The sequence below is a fragment of the Numida meleagris genome, chromosome 12 (genome assembly GCF_002078875.1).
Source record: "Numida meleagris isolate 19003 breed g44 Domestic line chromosome 12, NumMel1.0, whole genome shotgun sequence".
Taxonomy (NCBI): domain Eukaryota; kingdom Metazoa; phylum Chordata; class Aves; order Galliformes; family Numididae; genus Numida; species Numida meleagris.
Window position 1 is genome coordinate 14,989,365 of NC_034420.1, and position 18,388 is coordinate 15,007,752.

Sequence of the window (18,388 nt, forward strand, 5' to 3'; positions counted from 1 at the left end):
TGATATGCAGTTTGTGCATGGTAATGGATGTTGGGCATTAATATTTCTTACCCTTTTGTCTGTGTTCACTGTAATAGAAACCCCTGTCTAGACTGAGTGGCTACTACAAGTAATCCCAGTAATATCCAGTAAAATCACTCTGAAATGCGATAGCTATAGTTATCAAGGAGCACCAGGATTAACTTGATTGATTGAACAATGGACTTCTGGTTTTTAACATGATCTATATATGTCCCAAAATCAAAAAATATACATACAGTTGTAAACCCTTCAATGCAAGGCAACTTACCATAGTCTGTAAATGTACCGACACACCCTAAAAGGAGAAAGATTAGGGCTGCTCCAAAATGAAAGGATAAATGGCAATGGCCATAAAGGAATACTTTCACTGAGCTGCCACTGCTTCTGCAAGGACAGGACACATCAACCACCCTACTGACAGCGGGGGAACAATCAATATGAAGTTGGCTCAGCCTTTCCTTAAAAGCCTTCTTGAAAATACATCACAGACAAAGATGTCTGCATTAAGTTCAACCAAGAGAGACATCTCCTCTACCTAGAGCAGCCTTTACAGTGACTCAGTAAACTGGAATTTCATTGGACAAGGAGAGCTAGATTCTACCCAGAAGTATAAAATTACTTCCAGTGCACTTGATGAACTTCAATGGGTGGTAAAACTTCTAGGCCCAGGTGTAGAGTGTCATCCACTTCCACTATGAAGTGGTTTTCTTGCTAACCTAGGCCTGCAAGGGTACACCTGATACCTTTCCTTTGAGCTGAGATAATCTGGGGTGCTTAAGAGTGACCTTTCTAAAGACTGATTCACATCCACAAATAATTAATTAGTCAGAGATACAAGACCTGGAACCAGAACTTCTGCACTCATTTCTAGCTCAGTCCACAATCCCCTTAATGAATTTGGGCAAATCTCTGAGTTCTTTCTATGGGCCTTTATGAGCCTAGAAACAAGAAAAACTATATCTGGCAAAGTAAAGGGTGGATTATTTCTCACACCAGGAAAGCACTGAAATTTAGAAAAGCTATTTGTTAGATCACTTTCATCTGAGGAACAACCATTTAAAGCAGTTCTATAACTTGAGTTCAAAATCAGTTCCCACTAACTTAAAAAGGAACTATGTTGATATAGTTGCAACAGCATCTTGCCGTGAGAAAGACATCTATAGCTAAACACATAGATGATGAAGTTCTGTTACAGTAATATTCCCTTTAATAACAAATTTTGAAAGTGAAAGGGGCTTTTCCTCTCATTTGTAGCACACATACAGATAACGTGATTGCATAAGAATGGAAAACTACTAATCTTAGTGAATTCCTTGGATGTTCATGTTAATGATCACAGTCACATAAAAACACAACATGTTTAGTCACTGGCTCCTACTCCCTACCACAAACTGCACCAAAGAGACAAGTTTCCTTCCCCAGCATCTCTGCTTTCCTTTTTATAATGCACCTGTGAATCATGTTTCCTTTTGTTCCTGCATTAAAATGGCAGAACAAGCGCGTCACATTCGTGTCAAAACACAAATTAAAGAACTCTCACTATATTGCTAATTGTTAAGCAGCTCACACTTATTCACCTGGGTCAATTCTCCTGTAACAAGGTAGCTTGTTCCCTCTCTTTCTGTAAGCAATCCAATCTGAATAGAGCAGAGCAGGAAGGGAGTTCCACAGAAAGTCCCTAGTTCATTTAATTTTAATTTTTCTGGTGAAGGCATTTTCATTTCCAGAATGTGGGGCTGGACCACTGCCTCGCTTTCCTCAAATGCTGATAGAATCCAGTGTCTAAAATGAGCAAGAGATGTATGACTTAAATTCTATCTGCTCCATCAGCCTCTATGGAGCTTTGATAACCTGGATGAGGATCCGTTCCATGTCTAACAAACGTGGTTAGAGAGCTCCCTGTGCTGACCTGACACTGAACCTTCTGCTGAGCCATTCTCACTGAAGGAAAATATTTATTTTATTGTAGCCCTGCAGAACTCATCCCGGCCCAGATTAGGACCAAATGTGGTGAGCTTGTATTAGGTGAAGTCATGAGAAATTTGTATTTGGGATTTTATCTATACTTCTTTCGTAGATGTTAGTGATTTGAAAGGGCACAAAATAAAAGAATTGCTTAATAATAGTTCACATGGCATCTTGCAGGTTCTTCTGGGGACTTCATAAAGGGGATAGCCCTATCCTGTTTCAAATATTGTTTTCAAAGGATTATGTAACTAGTCTCCCTGAATCCAGAGAAATTCCTTTTACAAGAAAATTCATGAGGCTCTCCTGGCTAGCTGAGCAACTTCGAGTCTCAAGTCTTGGCTTACATCCATTCTCTGCGCATCACAGGGCCTGAAGACATCTCTGGACCCTGCTCAGTAACAGCTCTCACCATCCCAACAGCAACAGGGAGGTGGAGGAGGGAACATCTCCCCAACACAACCTGTCAAGCAATAGAGAACCCTTAGTGGACGCGTGTCACTAGGCATAGCCCAGATTCGATCTTGGGAATTCTGACACATGATAGAGGGGACTGTCTGACCTGCACTGAGACTTCAGTCTGGGATGTACAGCGAGGCACTCAAGAAACACTCATACGTTTCTGATTTTCACTGCATTAATGGCTGTTTTGATAGCAGTGAAAGAACTGAAATCTCCTTGGGTTAGACACTGATGAAGCCATTAAGGAGTTTTCTCACCAAAGTTTCTAAGTAATCCATGTTCTCATGGTAACAGCAAAATCCCTGTTAAAATATAGTTGCAAATATCCTGTTTCTTTTTATGGCTGAGCTGATATATCAGACCTGGGATATGAGATATATGATATTTCCATTACAACCATAATGTCTCCTTGGGACCTATATGGTGTCACTGTGTATTACCAGACTTCAAGAGTGATCTCGAATACAAGGATTTTATTTACTAAAATATCACATACATCAGCTCCTCATTCATCTATTGTAATATAAGGACAATGAAAAATAATGGAAAATAAAAGCAAATTCCAATATCTTAAAGCCCTTATGTAACTTTCAAATTTAGCTGGTTTGGTAGGGAGAAAGCAGAGAAAAATAATGTGAAATATTACAAAAGTTCTTTTTTATCTGACCATGACCATGAGAGAAACACCAAATGAATACCATGAGGTTTTATTGGTGTCTCTGGACTTGTTTCTGTGACTGTGTGAAAGAAACCTTTATAAAGGAAGTATTATTAGAAGACACCTCCCTCCCCCTCCAGGTTTTAATACTATTTGCTGAAAGTGTAACAATATATATCACTAATATTGAAACTGAGATCTGCTGCAGTGTTATCTATCTGATCTATTTGGAAGTAGCTCGAGACACAAGGAAGGGTGGTGAGATGCAGATGTTATCAATTAGCCAAAGAAGTTAGCAAAACAACTTCAAACTGCAACAGTTGTTCCAGTTGAGAAGTCTGAGGTCTGAAATGGGTGCTTAGCTGCTGCTGTGTGCTCACTTCTTCTGTATGCGCTGATAGGAAGTCAGTCAGACCACAGCTGTGAAATCCCAGCTTTGGGAACCAGATCCTTCCCATCAAATTCAAGGAGCAGCAGGCAAGTCTGGCATTGCAAGGGATGCCCAGTCCTGAGGCACAAGCCACAGCTGAAACAGACCAGGTCTCGTAAAATAGCATTTGATAGACAGTAAGTGATAAAAGTAAACCCACTTCTGTCAGTGGCAAAGCTAGCAGTAACACAAAGGTTATGAGAATTGCTGTTAAAACAAATTCCCCCAAGTCGTGGTAAATAAGGAAAATATTTGGGAACCACTGATCAAGGCTAGAAATAGAGTGGAATTTTGTTTGTTCTTTGCCCTGAAGTGCTATCACCTGACTGAGCTGCAGTAGAACAGGAGTATGTGGAGTTCTGCACATACTTCATCTTACACAGAAGAAAGCACAAGCTGAATACAGTTTGCCTGCAAAGTTGTGATGCCCTGGCCTTGATTGTGACAAGACCTTTGATAATTTCCATGGCCCAAGGTATTGGGTGAGAGATGGAAATATACCACAGTGCTCAGCCAGCAAGGCTCATTGGTGACAAACCAGGGAGCGATCATGGGTAACAGGGCTGGGGGAATTAGGAGACCAAAATGATGGAGGACAGCTGAGTAGTTGCACTCAGCACATTTGATTAAAGATCCACGTGACTGAAAAGAGTGCAGCCAGAGGTTTATAAGCCAAAATGTGCTGTGGTTTACTAGAAATAACAGCAAGAATTGTTACATGCTCTGATATTGAAGTGACAAGAGAGAAACAGTAAAAAGCGGAGAGGGAAGAAGTTATTTCATTGCCTTGGAGCAGAGATATCCCTTTCCTACCATGAGTCCTGCACGACATGGCCACTCGCCCAGAGCTGTTGCTATTTGTGGTGTGTCGTTTGGATTGCATCTGCTGTAGTCTTGTCTAAAGTAAAACACTAACATCATTGATTTCATTTCCAAGTGCTTGCACCAGCACACGAGCAGTTTGAGCAGGGTCTGAGTCATGCGTTTGTGGCACCTGGTACACCAGTCCTTACATAAAATAGGACTGAGAGAGGCCTCTTGGGCCACTGAGCCTTGTCTCCTGCTATCACAGGCACCGTGTCGTATAATCCCCTTCATAAACACAGCAGCAGCTGTGGGAGAAAAGCCTGGAATGGCTCAGGATGCTGAATGCGAGGTGTGAGAGGGTCCTGAGTCAGGGGGATTTGGAGTATGCAAAGAATGCAGCTTTGTGCTGTTTAGAAGAGCAAAATAATATTTTGTTAACAAAACTGGAAAGTCACATATCCAGGGAAACACCCAAGGCCTTAATTATGCCAGAGAGGCATATTGGTAATGCAGTATTTGCTTTCTACTTCTGGCCCTGAGTTCAGAGAATTCTTTATTTCTGTTTCAGCATTTGGCTGAGCACAACACACCAGTGAGAGAGAAAAAAACCCAACACACGGGTTTCCACTCCTGGAAGCACCGTGTCTGTATTAAATCATGAGAAAGAGAGACTTCTAATGAGGCTGATTCATATCATGATGTATTTTACAAGCTATTCTCAGCAGATTCGCTGCAATATGTCATTCTTTATGTACCATGAGAGATATATGAGCGCACAAGCTTGCGAAGGGTGGGGAAGTCTCTCTGAGAAACAGACTAGTTTTGCACCTCGTGCTGAGGAAGGAAAGAATTGGAAGTTCACATCGACTATTGCTTCCAAGCCCTCCAGACCTCGGGTCAGCTGTGAGCTCCATTCCAATAAACGTGAACATTACAAGACCTGTGTCTTAAAACTTGTTTCCAAGGAAGTGTCTCATTTTATTGCAACAAGAAAAAGAGACTCTAAGGTAATATTTGCTTTGTTTTACATTTCATAAAAAAAGGAGACTGTAATTTCATGGAGGCTCTAACAGGAATTCCTCTTTCCATCCAAGCGGAAGAAATTGTGTTCAGGACCTTTCCCCGAGGGCTCAAGGAAAGCACTTGAACATGGAAACTCCCACTCCACTTTATTTGTGAGTTACTCTTGCAGGAGGATGAGGCTGGAATTGAGATGCTATAACTGGACTAAGTGGCCAAAGCCTGTGACATTAAGGAGTAGGCAAGGATGCTGAGAGGATAATCTCAGAGATGCAGCTCTCCAGCTGATGAAAATCAGAAGAGCCAGATAATCACTGAGAGGGATTCCCACCTAGAAAGAAGGCAATTGCAGGGGCTTTAAGAAAAAGGGTGCAGTAGTTCCTCCAGTTCTGCCTGTCACTCCCGCACCACTGCCTTTCCCAGCACTGTCTCTTAAGATGCTGGAGGAGGGGCCGAGGCCCTTTTAATGAAGTGAAAGGATGAGCAGGAGGCCTGTCCAGAACAGCAGTGGAAAGAGCTAAGACACATGCTGAGAGCCCTGTGCATGGGGAAACCAGAGCCGCAGCCTGTTCCAGACCCCGGAGCCTCTGAAGCACAGATGTCTTCAGGAAATCTCCACGCTTCACCCCGGGGCTCTGGCAAGGTGAGAGAGTGAGTCACAGCCACGTGTGGCTGTGGGCAAGGCAGTGTGGGCCCTGGGGCTCTGCTACACGCCAGCCAGCAGTGACGGCCCCGCAGCGCCTGGCCCCTGGGACCGCTCGCTGAAGGACGGGCAGCCCTCCGACTGGTGAGTCCCACCTGGCCTAGGCTTCTCCACTGCAAGTCTTTTCCATGCATCTCCTTGCAAGCCTGATGCCTGTGCTGTGTTGAAGGGGCCTGCTTTCGCCTTTTTCTCCCCACAACTTGATTTCTGGCTAGCAGACCTGGCTGCCATTCCCTTGCATTGCTGCCAATATACCTTCTCTTTCTGGCCCAAGAGGCCACCAGAGAGTGATACAGGCTGTTGCCAACTCTGTCTGCCTGGGAACAAGGGACCCGGCTTGGAGCCCAGATCTTAGTCCACAGACCGGCCATGCTGGATTTCTCAAAGGCAGGCTGACTTTACTTACTAATAATCTTAATTTTTTGTGGCCTTGTCAGTGACTTTGTCATAACACCAGGGTCAGCCGCCAGCTGCTGCCTATTCCCACGGTATAACCTGCCCACTCCACTGTCTTTCCTTAAATGTAATACGTGGTGCATTTGTGTCTGGTACTTTCTCTTGTTTCTGCAATTGAAATTTTATCCGTTCATGGAGTGCCCGAAATTCTGCAGAGACACTTGGCCTGAATGCTCATTTCATTGTTGAAAGCCAATACTGCTTTAACAGATGCAATAAAACGGTGAGAATCTAAAGTTCACTTTTCTGCTTTAACTACCACAGACGAAAGAACTTTACTCCACATAGCAGAATGCCTCTCCTGCTTGCTGGCACGCTAGCTTTAAAGGTGTTCTGGTAGTTTTCAGTCCTCCGTGTTGCCTAAAAACTTTAGTCCAGATTCTCAGCTGGAGTAGATGGATGCAGCTATGCTGCAGTCAGCAGAACTATGCTGATTTATAACACCAGGCGTGTTTTTTTGTATGTAGATATCCTTAGAAAGTAATCAACAGGCTCCCTCAAGCTGATTCCACATGACTTGCAACTGCAGTTTTGAGAGCGGTGCCGTTCCCGAAGCACTGGCGTTCCTTGCAGCATGTTCCCAATTTGTGTAGGCATCTGTCCAGAGTACAGCGGAGTCCAGACCAACAGCAGTGGCAAGCTCCCAGCCTCCACTTCGAGTATCATTCATCCCTAGACGTGGTTAACTTACAATTATTCTATCGCCACGGACAGTTTCAGACGATTCCTAATGGTACAGAAATCTCCAGACCAAGCTGTCAAATCATTTTCATCGCCAAAAAACTTTTGAATTATAGAACTTGTCATTTCTTCACCTCTGGGAAACAAGCGTAGAACAGCCCAGAGCACTGACAGGGCACACTCTGTCTAAACCCAATGTCTCTAGATTCTCTTTCAGTATCATTTCTGCCCTGTGAGTTAAACCAGTGCCTACGAGCTTCTTTCTGCATCTGTGGCCTCTGAACACCCTGTGGAGATATTAAGCTCTGTTTAGTGCACAGAACTCGCAGTCCTGAGTTACATGGCTATCTGCATTCAGCAACACAGTTCCTCTGTTCTCCACCGACCTTGCAGGTTTGTCACCATTTGAAAACAATTATTTTCCTCTGACTTGGCATTTCTGGCTGCTGCCCAACTGCTTGCGGGCACTTTGGGATTTATAGTTACAGCCCCTCAAAGGAATACTTATCTTGAAAGTTGAAAATATTTCCGAAAGGCTAGAATGTATCTTTCAGCTGAGTGTGGTTTTAGAATTGTTCCATCTGGATCTAACCAATTGATTCTAATGCAACAAATTGATTGCAGGAGTGGCTAAAACCTGCGCAGAGGGAAGAGCCTGATTGACTTTAAAACACTTGTATCGTTTACTTCTCTTTTTCAATGTTTTCTCTAGTGGACAAGTATGAGTCAGATCTTCTAATTAGAATAACTTATTTTGAAGGAATAGTATAGGACAAAGTAACTCGGTAAGTAAGCAAAACTAATAAAAATTGTAAATGTTAACAAGAGAAGGAGGGAGGAAGATTCAAGGATAACAACTAGATTCAGCTCCCAGCAGAGTGCTTAGTGCCCTAGAGGACTCCTCACACACCAGAACACAAAGGTTCTAACAGTGGCAGCATGTCTTCCACCACACACTTTGAGACTGCATCGCCAGTTGGGAACACTGGGCATGGGAGCTTAAAATAACATTAGCTGTGCTCGCCCCCCAGACTGCAAGTGTGGAATCTCAGCATCCCTGTGTGCTGCACACTAATGGCAATAACTGCCTGTAATCCAAACAGGCATTTGGATCTCAACTTTCCTGGCTAGCGTTCAGCTGCAGGGCAGCCCGTGCAAGCGCCTAACTCCGAACAGGCAGAACAGTGTGTGCAACAGAAATGAGATTCCAGACCTAGAATTGGCACCATTTCCCTAGCAGAAATTTTCCAAGCCTTCGTCTCAAAGGTGATTGACTACCTGAGTGAGTGAGAAAAATACAAACAAAGCAAAAGATCTCCAAGTGTTTTCCGTCTTACAGTTAGATCTTAGTCTCTGTAGCAAAGCTATTTTTGAGCCACTCACAAACACGTTAACCAAAACAGATAGATAGATGGATAGGTCCATGTTTCTGGTGTAAGGAATTCTTCTTTCCTGGGGCTTTCCTCTAGCACCTCATGCAGTTCATACTTTTGGTAACTATGGAAGGAAAGATGTTAAAACTAGGTTTTGAAGTTGTGCTTTGATCACCAGCTATGTAATACAAGAGGACACTGCAAGTGGAACTTCCTACGGTCTTCTTAGCAAACACCATTTTACAGATAACAAAAAGAGCTGGATAGCCTCAGTCTGGCACACTTCAGACTCGCTGATTTCTGTAGTCAATAAAATAAAAATGAGAGATGCCAATACCAGCACTTTTGGAAACATCTGATACACCCGCCTGCATGGCTTGTTCATGGTGCAGTAAACTGGAGTGGATTCATTCGTGACTCCAAGTAACGCCCCAGCTCACATTTCTGCACTCTGTTACTCATCGCTTATTTAAAGAGGTACAAGGATTTTAGTCATCACATGACACAATGACATCTCTGCTTTCTGCGAAGCACACAGACTTACACAGCATGCATCGAGTGGTGGAACTGAGCCTGCCTGTTTTACAAAAAAGTATCCTACGTTCATGGTAGCTTTGGCTATTCTTCATGCTCAGGAATAATTCCTGGCACTTCATTTGACTACTTCTCAGTACATCAGTGCTTTACTGGAAAGCTGTGTTCACAGGATGTCTGTCCTTCCAGGATTCGCCTTCTGCCAGTGCTACCTGTGAGCACTAATTTATTGGGAGCATCTGCAATTCCTCAGGATTCCCTTCCCGTCTGAGAGACCATCATGAAAAACTGTTAGCAAACTCCATTTGCAAGCGGTTAAACCTGCTCCTTTAAAGAAAAGTGAAACCATGAGCAGGATAAGAGAGTCAAGAGGAAAATTCCTAGCACCTGGAGTCTAACACACATTAGAATAAAATACGATGAATTTGCTTAGTGAGTGACAGCAGCACTTGGTAGGAATGCAAATGTGAAACACGCTATTTATCAAAGCTGTGCTTTGCCTCACAACTTTATCAGCCAGATTTCTTTGCAGAGCTTGACAACATCATACTCTGAAAAGCTCATATAAAAAGGCAACATTCAATCTTACCTGCCTTCACCCACCATGCATGCCCTCGACTTGCTCTGGCTTCCTGACACCCTCATTCCTTGTAGAAAACAGCAAAATTCAGCTCCAGGTTTACGTGATGTTCAAATTGCTTTCAACATCCAAGGTGCTTAATTCGTCAGGCTATCTGGAATACATCGGCATCAATAGTGAATAAACTCTCCAAAGTCATCACATCAGGCCTGTTTTACTAAATCTTTTCAGCTATTAAGAGCAAATATAAACCACCCAAATATGGTTTTGGTTGTTTTGTTTTGTTGTTTTTTTTTTGTAAGGAGTTCTTTAAAACAGTTCAGAAATTCATGACGCAGCATATGCTGCAAAAATATGATAAAAAAGAAAAAAACTCAGTGACACATTTCAGTACAGTTTATCTATCAGCTCAATCCTCCCATCTCACACAAAGCACTTCATGTAAAGGCATTCGGTGAAGCCTTGCTAGGGTTCAGAAGCACTGGGCAACACTTCATCTGCTTTATTAGCCCATGGCTGAACCATGTTCTTGCCAAGGCAGATAGGATTTAGAGGAGTACAAATGCACACCCAGTGACTCCACACTTCTGGAGAAGGGGAGGGGTTCCCCCTTGGACATGGGTGAACACAGAAACCTCTTGTATGAGCTCCCTGCACCCTTGTCTCTTGTACCATACACCATCAGGAAGAGCCTTACTCAGAGCAGATGCCCTTTGGCTTCTACTGGGACCTACTCTCACCTGTGGGTGCGCAGGAAGAGGTGCAGGTCCAAACCCAGGCATTACCATACTCTTCCCCTGAGACTGCTCTGCAAATCACGGTGGTTTGGTCAATCTGTTCTTAACTTGCTCATCGTTTCAAAGAAACAGGCAGCAAATGGACGGTGAGTTCATTGTTATTGCAGGAGTGTCTTTTAGAGATGCTCCCCTGAGGCTGCCTTGAAGCTTCTGCTTGACAGGTGTATGTAACGCACCAAGATCCAGGGAGAAATCCTGTCTTGTCAGCTGAACTGAAAGTCAATGAACAGAAATGAGTTATGTTCATGAGAGAAGAGAGAGAACAATGAGAACACAGTTGGGGGTTTCACATGTGGATTAATTTACAACATCTTTAAGCGTTTGCCATGTCAGTACTTGGAAATCCTGTCACATTCTTTAAGAAAGTATGGATTATAAATTCTCACTAAATGCCTCACACATGCAGCTGTTCTGAAAGTTAGTAGTCTACTTATTTCTCTTTTCATATGTAACCAGAAAGGGAAAAGGAGTTGTAGCACAGTCCAATTAACCCACTGCCCAGTAGTGGCAAGACTGCTGGTAGGCATTCCATTTACCATTCAGAAAGGTATTCTCCTATACTTAAATATATCTAAACGTAAAGAATTCTGATTTCTTTTTACTATCATTTGAGCCGATTAATCTCTTGAATAAAGCCCATATCTCAGAATACAGGCAATATTAAGCAATTCTAAACAAAATATGATGTTAATAAATTCATAGGCTGGCATCTGAGAAGATTTTATGTTTCTTTCCACCAAGCCATACAAACACCAACCGTACACTTCACAGTAATGCTACAGAAAACAAGCACGATTACGCTACATGAGGTTTTATTAAATCAGAAATGTGCATTTATACAGCCCATAGAAATGTGCTGGGCTATCCAAGGAAGATTAGGGTATCTCGCTGCCACACTGCCCTCTGGGCTGCAAAATAGCACTTCTGCTGCAGGAACTGTGACTCTGTCTCGGGTTTTCAGTTGAAACCTTTTGATAGGAAGAAAAGCAGAACAGGGATGCACCTTAAGCCAAAGATTCCCCACAACTTTCTTCAAAACTACCATCTCAAAAGCATATGGGCTTGAGAAAAGGGCGGTTAATATTTTAATCAATTACTTACTTTGGAAATATCCTCCACTACTCTGGCTATGTCTTAAATTGTTCACCAATTTTTCCACCTCCAGATAATTCAAGATGCTCTGTTTTGATTTGGTATGAGTATCATTTGAAAACTTGGCTGCACACAAGCATATATGGCACTGCAGCTAGTCTGGAAATCCTTTTTGTATAGTCCTGTGTTTCTGTGGAGAGCAACAGTCCTTGTGCTGTAGGCACATCAAAGTGTAATTTTACCTTCCATGCACTGCACTCAGATATACAGAAGGGTAAGCAGAGGCATATGACATTCTGCATCAGCAGTTGCCACAAGCCTCAGTAATATTCATCAAGCTCAACACGTTAATTGTTGCTGCATATGGTGCTGCAGTATTGCAATACAGGGGATAGACCTGACACAAGAAAGCTGATTTTCATTTAATTTCTAGTTAATTTCTCAGGCTGATTTCCTCCTGCCATCCCAGCCTCAGCCAGGTCGTGATAATGGAGAACAACTCTTAGAAAATCTGCCCCATGCTGAACTGTCTGACTTCAGGATCCATTTCTTTCTCTTGCTGACTGCATCAGTAAGCAGTGATAACAGCTCTTTTCTCCAGGGCCACATTAAGCAGCTTCAGGGCAGACTTTTTTATGTTCTCTTTCTCATGCCATTATGCACAGGCTTCATGTCCAAAAAAATCACCTGTCACATTCAGTTCCTGCAGCATTATTCTGACAAAAATCAGTCACCAAGAAAGTCCTTGATGTCAGAGGTTTCGTCAAAGCAAAGTAATAAATACTGCAGCAGTCAGCTTGTCTTCAGAGTCCTGGTGGTTTTGCCAGAAATCTCACTTACTCCTTCAACACTATGTTGTCAAAAGAATTTCATTTGTTGGAGTTTCTATTTCCTTCCACTGCTTTTTATTCCCCTCCTCCCCTTTTCCTTTTCTTCTCTTCCCAAGGAAATGAGGGGCAAATACAAGTGAGACACCGTACCATCTTTATCACTCCACCATCTGCAAATGGTTTCATTCTTCTGACAATTTCACATGCAACCTTATAAAAAGACCTGGCTCACTTATGCTGCTGACTTCAAAGATGTACAAAGCTGTGCTGGACCGGTCTATGCTGGTGGGGCAGATAGTAAGAGGCTGCATTTGATTTCTGTGAGAATCTATCTCTGTGTCAAATGGCTAATGGGTGAGAAAACATCTCTTACAGTGGTAGAGCTCAATCCTTCTTCAAAGTGAAGGCAGGGGAAAAAATAGCAGCCAAGCGAGGCTAAGAAACCCTAGAAGTAAGAAATGAACCTCAGAATTTCCCCCACCATTCTGCAGAGAAGGCCACGAAAACTCTTGGCAGCTCTGCAAAAATTTCAATGGGATTTAATACCATTCTTTCCTCATTTTAATATGTTCTCTGTGCCAGAAGTTTAGTAAATCTCTGTTGGCAAACTACCAAACTCAAGTCAACTGCATAGTGCCCATCTTTACCCAAACCATCCTTTCCTTGGGATGGTGCTGTGGACACAGCAGGGTTGGCAGTGTATGACCCTCCCTGTCTTCCACCACTACACCCCGCTGATGCCAAATAGCTCTGCAGTGCCCTCAGCACTTCAGCTCCCATTGAAAGTCAACAGGCTTTGGGGATGCCCAAGACCTCACAGTCCTGCGTTCAATTTATCTTGCTTCCCTGGACTGATTCAGCATAAAACATTTGTACCTGCCAAAAGGACAACTGGAAACAAGTCTTTTCTGCATCCTTTGTAAAGGCAACTTTCTGAATTTTCCAGTGGCCATTTTCTTCACATGAGCATTTATCTATTTTCCTTCTGTTCAAGAAGGTCACGACATTGTATTTCACCCCGTGGAACATTCAAACATAAATAAAGCTATTTTTATTTTCATTTATATTTCCAGTTCCTGCTAATATCAAGGGAATATACATTAGCCTCTTTCAAAATGAGTTTTAAAGAAAACATATCTTTGGCCATGCTGAAGACATGCCTTTCTTTTCTCCTGAACGCTCTTGGTTTTGTTTTAAGTAGTTCTGATGAAAGCTGCTCTGGTCCTCTCCCACACAGCAAGGCAAAGCATTGCTTGAGATGAAGAAAACAAATCTCCGGTTTTAATCTTTTGACAAAAATCCTCACCTCCTTTTTTTTTTTTCATTGCTTGTATTTCAAAAAACAATCATTTAATTAAAAAGAAGAAAATCTTGAATATTTCTCTTTGGCTCTGCACTCAAACTGAATGTTTTTTTAAGTTCTCCTTGACTGTTCACAAGCCTGGAGGATTTCATTTTAAGTTTTAAGCCTCTCTAGAAAGCACAGCTTTTTCTCTGGGGGCAAGTTCTGAAAGAAACAAATCAGCAATGAGGAATTTTAGTAGTCAGTCCACTCTCTGGCCCATTCCCTTGTCTCTCTCCTGTCAAGACACTTTGATTCTGCATCCCCCCACATATCTCAGCCTTTCGAGGCATTTATAAATTACAGAAGTATTTATTATTGTGGGGAAAATACGATCGTTCACTGAACTCATTGTGAACTTTGCACATATGCTCACATCTTTTGTTCAGAGATACTATTCATAGGAAGAAAACCTCTTGGTTTAAGTCTGCAGACTGCCTTCTAAGAACAAGATGTTGGCAAGTGATTTCAGGCTTGTACTGGAGAATCTAGAGTGACAACAGGATTCTAAAATGCTCACTGTAGTTCTAAACTAAATTAAAACTTTCTCTTTTTCTACTGTTTATATTATAGATATAGCAAGAACAAAGTCAGTGTGTAAGTCTCCGGAAAATGTTTAACAATTATCTCACATAACGTATGGAGAAAATGTTTTGAGATTTTCAATTACTTTTCTTGCTAAAGTAAATGTGTAAGAGGCTGGGATGTGAAAAAAATGTATTGTAACTGAACTGCAAGTTTCACTTTTTTTTCAGTAAATAGATCAGCTGGCAGATATTTAACAGGGATCTTGTTATTGCTCCACTTTTCCAACACTATCAAGCAGGACAGTTTAATGCAGAAGAGGATTTAGGATGTCCAGGTGGGGAAGAGATTGGTGATTCCTAATCTGTGGAATCTGTTCCACTGCTGGCTGTGGAAATACATGATAATTCCATGTTTCCTTTCATATTTTTTTCTTTTAGCTGAAAAGAATGAAGTTATTCTGTGTATGCGTGCTATTTTGTTACACCAAAGATGCTTCATGGAAATAGACACTCTGGATTTGAACTCAAGCCCCCAGAGAAGCAACTTAATCCTAAAAAACACCTACAGTAGCCCCCTTAAAGACTCCTCACTTACTATGTCTTGTGTGATATCTTCCATTAACGCTACCAAGGACCCATACCCTGCTGGATCACTAACAGATCTGCTCTCCACAAGGCCAGAAAATGAATGCATTTAATAAGGATTAACCCGTGCTGGCACTGGGGAGCAATAAATATCATAGCGCCAGCATTTGTAACGCTATAGTTATCATTGTGTCAGCATTTCTGTTATAAACCAGGGTTTGGGGGGGATTAGAATTCAGCCATAAAATTTTCTCCAGGCTGAAACTTGGCACAAAAAAGAAATATCAGTCTGTGATTGTGTTTTTTCTTTTTTTTTTTAACCTTAGGAAAAAAATCTCTTCAGTCTATTTTAAGTTGTAAAAAGAAAGAATATGAGACTCTTCCTAAATTCTTGAAACCAGCTTCTGGGCCTCTGGGAATGAAGAAAGACTCTGACTGTGACTGCATTTAGGGGTGAGTTTTCATTGGGGTTTCAGAAGTTCAGGGATTTTTAGTATTTCTTGAAAGCCAAAAGCTTTGTCACATTATATCAAAGAGCTCTATTCTTTAGCAATGGGGCTTTAAAACTATTTCTTGCTCTGCTTCTTCTACATAAAAAAAAAAAAGGGGGGGGGGGATAATTTTAAACTACTAAGTCCTCCAAACCATGCTCTGTACCTTGAGCAAGCTCCACAGAAATAGTCCCACTGCATGCTCACTCTGTGGTGGCAGAGAGGATAGACTGGGGGAACAGAAATCAGCTTGGTCTGAGATTTTAGTCTGCGCTTAGAATCAGTTATTTTAGAAAGATTAGAAATCAGATGCGTGACTGAGGGGACCGATGGGAAAAAAAGAAAGTTGCTGGTGTTGGAAGGCATGGAGGAAGAGCAGGCACAGACCTCTGCTATGGGATGTTATGCATGAGCTGTAGCTAGCTCGAGCTGCACTCTTCCCCCCGCTCCTCACTTACAGCACCGTTTGGATTTCACTGTTACTGGGAGAGCTGCTGTTTGGAGAAAAGTATGATTTACTCCTCAGTGTCCAAAGACACACTATCAAAAGGGTCACCACTGTTTTGTGTAGACCTCAGAAGGAGAACACAGATTAATTTGTTCCCCCAAAATAAGGTTTTCTTTTAGAAACAAGAGAGCTATTTTGTTTCTTGTGCAGTCTGAGGTATAGCATTGAGTTCCAGTTTCCCTTAAGAGCTGAACTTCTATCCTCCTCCTACTACGATGCTTTTATTTTAGTTACCAAATATTTGAGGTTAAAGTGAATAGTTCATCTTTAATGGGATTATCTCTTTCAATGTTTGCTTTCATTACAGTTCGAATTGCTCTGAGCATGAGAACCTAACCTCACCAAAAGCATATTTTTGTAATTTGATACAAACTAAATTTAACCTTTGACTCCCATCTATAGAGACGTTAGTTTTTTCCACTGAAAAGCAGAATGTTAGATTAAAGATCTGGCAGTTTCAATTTCCAGGTTGCTAACCTTCCCGTGATTGGGTCCTGAAATGTGGAAAGATGTGTATTTAATAAATTTATTTAATATCAATTGCAACAGTCAAGATGGTTTTATACCTGCTACTTAGAATAGATGGATGGAGGTTCTCTATGAACTTCTTAAAGGGAGAACTGCCTTGACTGATGTTGCACAATACAGTGGATCTCTTTAAACAGAGATATTCAAAATAAAATCTTTCCTTTGAGGTACTTTACCAGTTCATCCCAGTACTTTTGTTAAACAAATAATTTTTTTATTTAAACACTTTGGAATGCTAAGCCTGTGCTTAGGGAAAAAAAAAACTTTATGTTCACTTTGTGTTCTCTCTCTTGAGGGTTGGCTTTAAATGTGATACAGAATGGGTAACAAATTCTCTGTACTATTCTACATTTTCCCCAGTAAACCACCAGGGAAACTGGAGGGGGAAGGGTTGTTTTCTAGAAAAACTATATTCTTGTTCCTTGCTGAGAGAATCGTTCTAAATACATGGATTTTTCCACTCCTGCTTTGATGAAATTAAGTCTTGAAATTTTCACCGAAAAAAAAAATGTTACATATATTGGCCAAAAAGGTTTTTTTGCTTGCTTGTTAGTTTGTTCTTTCAATGAAGTGCAAATGGCAAAACACTGTATCTTCAGTCTTGCAAAAGATAAGATCATAAGTGCGTCGACTGTCAGAGCTCTTGTGAAGTCACTGGGACTTCTTCCCTGCACTTCTGCCATAATGAAGCAGGGGGGAATGGCTCATTGCGTACGTCAGAATGCCAAGTGGAACATGGGAGCGTTTAGCTATTTATTTAGCATCGGAAAATTCAACACAAATTGTACAAATCCTCCCACTCCTTATACCACTTATGACTGTATTCTTACACAATTTGTAGGAAAGCCTGTGCGTTCATATACTTACTCAAGCTTCATTTGGAAGACTGATTTACATATAAAAAATTATATTCTGTTAAATCTGCTCATTCTGCATGGGGAAGTGAGCAAGGAATAAAGAAACCTGCCCCATATTTCAGCTCTGCAGTCGTCAGAGAAGGATACTGCAACTGAAATTCAAATTGTAGCACATACTGCGCTAATAAATGGTCAGCTTAGAAGCATTTCCTGTTTATACACTGTGTTAATAAGCATCCATCACCCATGTCACATATACGGGATACCAAATTCAAATGTCAAACAAAATGTAAGAGGTCACACATTTTCCTTTGCTAACTAAAAGTGTAATTCATAAATATTATTGCTACCAAACTCTCCATCTACAGCACTTGTTTAGAAATATGCACATGTAATATAAATTGTGATTAAGTTAAATGGGTATATTATTTCCTGTTTTAAGGGCGAACAGCAGCATGAATTATGTTTTACTCAATAGGCATTTCAATAAAAACCTATAGACTAACAAGCTGCTATCACACACTTCAACTGCGCAGTCTAACATGAGAAGGGTCTTATGATCCACAGCTGATATTTAAGCTGCTTCTCCATCTATCTGTTATTTCTGCTGACGCAAAGAAAAACACATTTTGTTAATTCTAAACCTCCTTTCATTTTTTTAATAAGAAAAAGAAAAGGCCTATTCAATTGTGCAAAATATATAAGATAAATGCAATCAGCTATTTTATCTTTTCTGAGTTAAGAAATGTAGGAGTCTTTTGAAAGTAACCAATAACACTTAGCTTTTGAAACTATTCATTTTACTCAGTAGAAATCATACACTCAAAGAGCAAAATAAAAGAAAGATTTTGGAAATGGCTTAAACAGATTTTTGAAAATGGGACATTTGGTGCCACTGGTCATTCAATTTTGTGGAATCTTCTGGCTAAGTTTCTGCTGTGCCTTTCTTTAATAGTATATTTCTAGTTAATGTGAACCTTTTTAGGGCCTGATTCAGAATCCTCTGAGGTCACTTTTGAGACTTACAAAGACGTAACTGGACTTTAATCAGGCTTACTTTCAACCGCAACTGTTGAAGGAAAGAAAGAGTGAAAGAAAGAGCAAAAGAGAGGAAGGAGGGAAGGAGGGAAGGAGGGAAGGA

General features: G+C 41.3%; 1 long non-coding RNA gene across 4 annotated transcripts in view; it reads right to left on the reverse strand.

Moving 5' to 3' along the window:
• The window catches only part of LOC110405166, a 41,793-nt gene that overhangs the window by 12,226 nt on the left and 11,179 nt on the right, over positions 1–18,388 (reverse strand). For 3 of the 4 annotated variants that reach the window (XR_002442707.1, XR_002442706.1, XR_002442705.1), the window contains 3 exons: positions 10,431–10,699; positions 9,700–9,844; positions 2,163–7,490 (listed from right to left, as the gene is read on the reverse strand). This is a non-coding gene — a long non-coding RNA (uncharacterized LOC110405166). Of the gene's footprint in view, positions 1–2,162; positions 7,491–9,699; positions 9,845–10,430; positions 10,700–18,388 lie in introns of those variants that run through there. The other variant, XR_002442708.1, reaches the window with a different exon arrangement.